An 8,545-nucleotide genomic window follows, 5' to 3' on the forward strand; every position below is an offset into this window, starting at 1 on the left:
TTGAGTTGTGGTGCTGGCGATGAATGCTGAAAGTACCATGGACTGCTAAAAGAACTAACAGATCTGTCCTGGAGGAAGTGCAGCCAGAATGCTCCTTGGAAGCAAGAATGGCCATACTTCGTCTCACCTGTTTTGGTCATGCTGTAATAAGGGACCATTCCCTGGAGAAGGATGTCATGCTTGGTAGGGTGGAGGGTCAACGAAAGAGGGGGAGGCCTTCAACGAGATGGATTGACACGGTGGCTGCAATGATGGGCTCAGTAATAGCAGGGATTGTGGGGCTGGCGCGGGATCGGGCAGTGTTTCTTTCTGCTGTGCATGGGGTCGCTATGAGTCGGAAACGACTCGATGGCACTTAACAACAACAACATGGACCATACTCAGGAGGAACTAAGAATTGAATCTCAGCTTCTTCACTATTATACACACCAGATCACATCCTACTGAAAGAAGGCACAGTAAGAAAACATAATGTAATATGTGGCCAGGAGGGAAGGAAGAATGAGAAGATCAACTAGCTAGGGAAAAAGCCAGAAACTGAAGATCTTGGGAAATCATTAGCTCATGAGCAAATAGAGGCCTAGAATATATATATATATTTATGTGTGTGTGTCTATGTATATTTGCATACATATACACATGTGTGTATATAAATCTATTTGTATGTAATGCAAAATGCAACCACTGCCGTGAAGTTGGATCCAACTCATGGCGACCCCTCCTTAGGCTTCCAAGGCTGTATCACTACAGAAGTAGATTGCCCAACCTTCCTTCTGCGGAGTGGCTGGTGGATTTGAACTGCCAGTCTTCTGATTAGTAGTCAAATACCTTAGTTACTACACCACCAGAGAGAAAATCAGGTGAAGAGTCAGGACACCAAAGATACTCTCCCCAGCTGTGCCATAAAACCATCATCCTGGATTCATGAGCAAGTGATTTAATCTTTCCCTAAAGTGCTTTTTTGAACGGATATTTTACCTCCCTGTAATGGCTGCTATTCAAATAAGAAGAGAAGAAACATAAAAACACGTAATTATGGTAATGTCTTTGAAACCAAGATTTTTCAGGATAAGCGACAAGTACAAAATGACAAAAGTAAAAACTTTAGGGAAATCTATCAGAACTGGGAATATTAATATGAACACTAAATATTTTTCTTTTTACAAAGTACATATTTCACTTCCACTTATGGCCAGAGTGGTATATCAGAGACAAGACCAACTGTCCTGCTTTAAACAACTAAAAACTGGGCAAAATGTGGGACACAGAATGTTTCAGGCACTGACAACAGGTAATACAGGACCGTGATGCTTGAGGTAAGTCTGATTGCCTGGCTTACTGCTTTGAAAGAGTTTCCCGGACACAAGGCAGAGAGGAGGAACTCAAACACAGCCCTAGTAGTTACCCTGAGATGAGGAAAGAGTTTGGAATTCATTTGGAGAGGGCAAAAGGAACTAGAGTATAGGGCTAAGAATCAGAGAGCAGAGGGCTACAGAGAGAGAGAGAGAGAGCTGGAGATATGCAGAAGTTCCCTTGCATGGTCAGCAGAAGACTGATGAGCACCTAATTTTTTATGCAAATAACACACGCATTAATACAGTTTTTTGAAGACCATGAAACCCCCCCCAGCACATTAATTTCCTATGTGTGCTATGAGCGTTTTATCCTTGTGTGCTTTATTTACATAGGAGTGTTATTTGTGAAAAAACATGGTACATGTGAGGAAAATTCCTTAGGCTCAAGAAAGAACCACCAGAAAAGAGTAAGAGGAACAATTTCCCACTCTCACACAGAGCTGGGAAGGATCCACATTCCCCAAAACCAGAGTGGAGACATTGTAAAACAGAGCAGTGGGCTGAGTTCTCAGAAGAGTGTTGCCTCAGCAGTACAGCCAAATTGGCTCTAGACTAAAGGCTGTGCTGGCCCTGCCTAACTGAACTTAAATACAAGTCTCAAGAGGATAAAAAAATTTCCTAATAACTGCATTCCAAAACAAAACAAAAACAAGGCTTAAATCCTAACAAGGTAAAATTTATGATGTCTAATGTCTAATTCAAAATTACCAAAAACAAAATTTACCCATAGTTAGAATTTTTAAAAAATCAATCAATAGAAAAAGATCCAGAAATTATATAGATAAGATCACAGAAAAAGTATTAATCTCAGGGGACAACTTAGTCCACTGGTATAACATAGTACACAAAGATAATGTTCTACATTCTGTTTTGGGAATTATCATCTAGGGTCTTAAAAGTTTGCAAGCAGCCATCTAAGATACAACTATTGGTCTCTACTCGTATGGAGTAAAACGGAATGAAGGAAATCAAAGGCTCAAAGAAAAAAACCAGTTCACGGGACTAAGAGTCCACATGAACCATGTCCTCCTCTAACCTGAAATCAGTAAGAACTAGATGGCGCCTGGTTACCACCATCAACTGTTCTGACCAGGGACACAAAAGAAGGGCCCAGATAGAATAGGAGAAAAATGTAGGACAAAATTCAAATTTCTAAAAAAGGCCAGACCCACTCAATGGATAGAGACTAGAGGAACCTCTGAGACTATCACCCTAAGATATCCTTGGAACTTGGAACTGAAACTATTTCTAGAGGTGAAATAATAGATTTGTTTATAAAATACACAATATCACCAGTGAGTAATGTGCTCCCTTATAGAATCAACTACATGAGACCAAACAGTCAACATTTACCTAAAAGGAAAGATGAGAAGGCAAGGAGGCGAAGGGAAGCTACAACAAGCAGAACACAGAGCAGATATAATGAGAATGCTGACACATCGCAAAAACTGTACCCAATGTTACAGAACCATCTGTATAAAAATTGTTCAACAGTAACCTAATTCACTATGTAAACTTCCACCTAAAACATAATAAAATATTGTTGTTGTTGTTGTTGTTATGTGCCGTCGAGTCGGACCCGACTCATAGCGACCCCTCCTTGGGTTTCCGAGGCAGTATCAATAACAGAAGTAGAATAGTACTAAAATGAAAAAGGAATCGATCATTCAAAGTATGTTCATTGACTATAACAATTCAATTAAAAATCAGTTAGAGAAAAATAGTTAGAAAATTTCAAAATACTTGGAAACTAAACAGCACATCTCTGAAAAACTCAATGATCATTCAAAAATCAACATAATCCACTATATTAACTTGGCTGGGTCTGGTTTTGAGTGGCTGGATGTAGTTATTTCCCGTGGTGAGACTGGTAATCAACTCCATGGTAGAATCTGCCCTGAGCAGATAAGTAGCTGCCTTAGGAATGTGGTTGGCTTTCAGTACCTAAAGGGGAAGTATTGAGAAAGGTCTCTGAATTTTTTTTGTCACGCTTGGACCCTGTACGTAGCTGAGTCATTGTTGAGTAGCCATCTTGTCATGCCAATCCTGGGACTCGTAACAGACTTGAATCCATGGCCTGTCACGTGGTTTGGTAATATCGGGACTGTGCCCTTTCACTTGTCGATCTTGCATTGATCAGCCTCAGCAGCCAGCAGCTGCCTGAATAAAGAAAGCCTCCAGCTTCAGTGGGCCAGGATTAGAGGCAGAGCTGAAGCCCAAGGTCAAGGGGCTTTCATCCAGCCCCTAGAGCCTGGAACTTTAAACTCGGATTTCTAGCCTCCAAAACTATAAGAGAATAAATTCCTCTTTGTTAAAACCACCGATTTGTGGCACAAGAAGTAACCAAAATAATAAAGAAAAGGCATTTGATAAAATTTAACATGTATTCATGAAAAACACTGTGAGAGAACTAGGATAAGAATAGAACTTCCTCAACCTAATAAAGAACATTCACAATACACCTATCACTAAAAATACGTCTGGTGGTGCAGTGTATAAGCACTCAGTTTGCAAACCAGAAGGTTGGTAGTTTGAATCCACCACCTGCTTTGCAGGGAGAAAGAGAAGGCAATCTGTTTCCATAAAGATTTACAGCATTGGAAACCATAAGGCAGGGGCAGGGGGCAGTTTTACTCTGTCCTATAGGGTCACTATAATTTGGAATCGATTCAAGGCAATGGGAAAACCACAATGAATTCTTAAATATCCAGGATTAAAACAAGGATGTCTGCTCTCATCACTTCTATTCCACATTTTAGTAGTGGTGCTAATGAGTGCAATAAAGCATGAAAAATAAATAAAATGCTTACTACTTGGAAAGAATGAAGTAAAACTGTTTATGTGCAAATGAAATGATTGTCTATGTAGAAAATCCTAAAGAATTTGCAAAAGACTTACTGGACCTAATAACTAACTTTAGGGAGGTTTTCAGACCCAAGATAAATATATAAAAATTCATTTTATTTCTCTATACTAGCAACAAGCAATTTGAAACTGCTGGATCAGAATATAAAGTGTATTTCTTCTTATGGAATGTAAGTGAATTAGTTTGCAAATCAGAGTTCCAGAGAAACCCTTGCACAAGAACAAGGAAAAATGTACAAGAATGTTTATGGCATACCTAGGGTTTTGTAACAGCAAAATATGAATCAACCCAAAACCAAAAAACCAAACACACTGCCCTCAAATTGTTTCCAACTCACAACAACCCTACAGGACAAAGCAGAATTGCCCTGTAGGGTTTCCAAGGCTATAAATCCTTAGAGAAGCCTTACCTTTTTACTACAGAGCAGCTGATGAGTTCAAACCACCAACCTTTTGGATAGCAGTCAAATGCTTTAACCACTACACCATCAGAGCTCCTTTCAATCGACCCAAGGTCCCTGAAAAACTAAATTAAACTCCAATTAAAATTCCAATGGGTTTTTAAATAGCTTGACAGATATACAACAATGAAGTTCACTTGGAAGAATAAATGTGCAGAGGACTTGCAGCAAGATGGCAGAATAGACAGACAAGCTACACAGACCCTCTTCAATAAAGAAAAGAGAAACCAATTGACAGAGATACAGAAGATAATCCTGGAGCCCTGAGCTTTGAAAGGAAGGACACAGAAGTGGATTAAATACCAACTAACAGAAGAACCTGAATGAAAACAGTGAATAAGAAGACAAACAGAGCTGCAGACTGTCAGGTATCCTGACAGTACAGTCAGTTTGAGTATTTACAAGTGGTGTTAGGATCTGGGCAGTAACCTAAGAGTCACCCTCCTCACCAAGGGCTGCATGGATAACTGCACTGGTGGCAAACAACTAAAAAGTAAAACAGCAAATAAGGAGACAAACTGAGCTTGGACTTTTGGCTATCCTTAGGGTCTATTCATTTTGAACATTTACAAGCAGTGCACCATTTTAGATATTTATAAGCAGCAGCACTCTGATCCCAGCAACCTAAGAGTAGGCTCCACTTGCTGAGGACAGCACAGGCAACCACACTGGAGACTGATGACTGGAAGAGTGGGCTATTCCCCTTGTTACTCTTATACTTCACACCTTCTTCATGAACAGAGGTGTGGCCATCTACCACCTCCACATACCTTGAGGACCTGCAGAAATTCCATCCCAGTCTGTGTGTTCTGATGGATGGAGCCTGGGTGTCCTGCCCCACATCCCACCTGAGATTTGTTTTTGCTTATTTTTTAAATTATTCCTCTTCTCTTCCTTTTTAATTTTAGTCTATCTTTTTCCCTTCCTAGGTTCTAGTTGTTGTTTTATTTTCTTCCCTTTTCCTGGTTCCCACTTTTTACTTTCTTTTGTTTCTTCCCATCCCTTGTTTTCCTTTTTGCAGATTTCTCATTTTTTTCTTTTTTTTTTTTTTCACTCTTGCTCTTTTCTCTTATTCCCCCTCCCCGGATATTGTGGGGTTCCCCCCCTTTTTCTATTTATGTTCCTTTTGTCTTTTTAAAGTATTTCATTAAATATTTCTTCTACTTAATTGCCTTTTTTATTTTTTATTATTGTTCCTGTTTGTTTACACAATTGTGTTTTTTTTCCCCTCATTTTACTTCTCAGCAGAAACTATGCAGGCAAGAAGGCAATGGGATGATATATATAAAGCCATGAAAGAAAATGTTTCCAAATGAATATAAATACAGTGACATCACAAGGTCTTGAAGACAACAGACTGTCAAAGTCCACACAGATAAATAAGATAAACTAGTAGAAAGAAGGGACCAGGATACAGACCCAGAAAACAACCCTGAGGAAGAAACAGCATCAGAAAGGCTTGATAAACAAATCAAAAGAATTGTATTCAGATACCTTCAATGGATTGAGAGAAAAATCAAGGAAAACACTGATAAAATTAAAGAAAACACAGACAAAACCCTAGAACAATTTGGGAAGAAAATATAAGAACAAAATGAAAAATTAGAAATGATACAAAATCTACAGATAGAAATCCAGAAGGTTAGTATCAAAATTTCAGAAATAGGTAACACACTGACTGGTCAAAATAGTAGATTCTAATCAATGAAAGACAGAATGAGACTGAAGACATACAGCTCAATAATATTTTGTTAAGGGATCAATCAGGAGAAAAGATCAAAACAAAATGAAAAAAGCCTAAGGTTGATCTGAGATACAATCAAGACGAATAACTTAGTGTAACAGGAAATCCAGAGCAGGAAGAGACAAAATCACAGAGAAAACTGTTGAAGATTTGTTGGAAGAGAACTTCCCTGCTATGATGAAAAATGAGAATATATCCATTCAAGAAGTTTAACCAACCCCAAACAGGACAGATCCCAAAAGAAAATTACCACGATATATCATCATCAAACTCACTAAAACCAAAGACAAAGAATGAATGCTGAAAGCAGCATGGGAAAAACAAAAATTTACCTAAAAAGGGCAACCAATAAGACTAAGCTCTGATTTCTCAGCAGAAACTATGCAGGCAAGAAGGCAATGGGATGATATATATATAAAGCCATGAAAGAAAATGTTTCCAACCAAGAATGATATACCCAACAAAACTGACCCTGAAATATGATGGTGAAATTAGGACATCTCCAGATATGTAGAAATTAAGGAAATTTCTTAAAACCAGACCAACTTTAAAAGAGATGCTAAAGGGAGTCCTTTGGAGAGAGAACCAACCACAGCAAACAACAACTGACAATTCAAACACATGATGACATAACCCAGAAACCAACCTGGTTATGGAAGTATCCAAAGTAAAATAAGGTTAGTAGACTGTAAACAGGGAACCAGAGACATCAACTGGAAAATGAGAACAACTACAAACCAAAAACAGGGAAAAAAACAGTGTAGTTAAAGAACTTCTAAATGATGAGGAAGTCAAGACAACTGTTAAGACAGAAGAGATTGTTCCAAACTTGGGGAGAAAATTATAAATCACAAGGTAACCTAAAAAAAAATAACAAACATTTGCATCAAAATTAAAAAGGGGACAAGCACAAATAATAAGCAAATACTAAAACAACAGCAATGAAGGAAATAACACGATTAATAAACAAAATGAAGCTAGCACAGAAAACTATATGGACCAAAGAAATGAGCAACACCACACACAAAAAAACACGTAACAAAAGACAGCAAAAAATTCATACCTGTCTGTAATTCCACTGAATGTAAATGGATTAAATGCACCACTCAAGAGATGGAGAGTTGCAGACTGGATGAGAAAACATAACCCATCAATATGCTGTCTACAAGAGACATATTTTAGAGACAAAGACAAAAACAGGCTAAAAAATCAAAGGTTGAAAAAAAATGTATCAAGCAAATGGTAATCAAAAAACAGGAGGAGTGGCAATATTAACTTCTGATAAAATTGACTTTAAGATGAAAATCACCATAAGAGACAAGGAAGATCATTATCTAGTGATTACAAGATCAATTGAACAAGAGGACATAACCATAGTGAGTATCTACATATCCAATGAAAGAGCCTCAAAATACATAAATCAGACTTTAAAAGCACTGCAAAGACAAATAGATGATTCCACAGTAATAGTAGGAAACTTTAATATACCACTTTCAATGAAAAAGAAAGAAAAAACCACAAAAAGAAACTCAACAAAGACACAGAAGAATTAAACAATAAAATTAACCAACTTGACCTTATCTACAGAGTACTTCAGTCAACATCAGCACAATATCCACTCTTTTCCAGTGCACATGGAAAATTCTACAAGCTAAAGTATATATTAGGCCACAAAGCAAGCCTCAATAAATTTTTAAATTTATATATATACATATATATCTATAGATATATAGATATATATGAATTATATAATCATATTGTATATAATTATATTGTATATAATTATATATATATGTGTGTGTGTGTGTGTGTGTATTCCTAATTAGAAATCAACAATAGGAAGATCAATGGAAAAAGACATGGAAACTGAATAATACCCTCTTTAAAAATGATTGGGTAATAGAAGAAATAAAAAATGAAATTAAAAAATTTGAATCAAGTGAGAATGAAAACACAACACACCAATATCTTTAGGACACAGCAAAAGCAGTGATCACTGGGCAATTTACACCAATAAATGAACACATTAAAAATGAAGAAAGAGCCAGTATGAACAAATTAACTCAACATCTCCAACAATTAGAAAAAGATCAGCAAAAAAAGCCTACAGTCACCAGAAG

The sequence above is a fragment of the Orycteropus afer genome, unplaced genomic scaffold, assembly GCF_000298275.1.
Source record: "Orycteropus afer afer isolate SDZICR_OR568_19922 unplaced genomic scaffold, OryAfe1.0 scaffold00053, whole genome shotgun sequence".
Lineage (NCBI taxonomy): Eukaryota > Metazoa > Chordata > Mammalia > Tubulidentata > Orycteropodidae > Orycteropus > Orycteropus afer.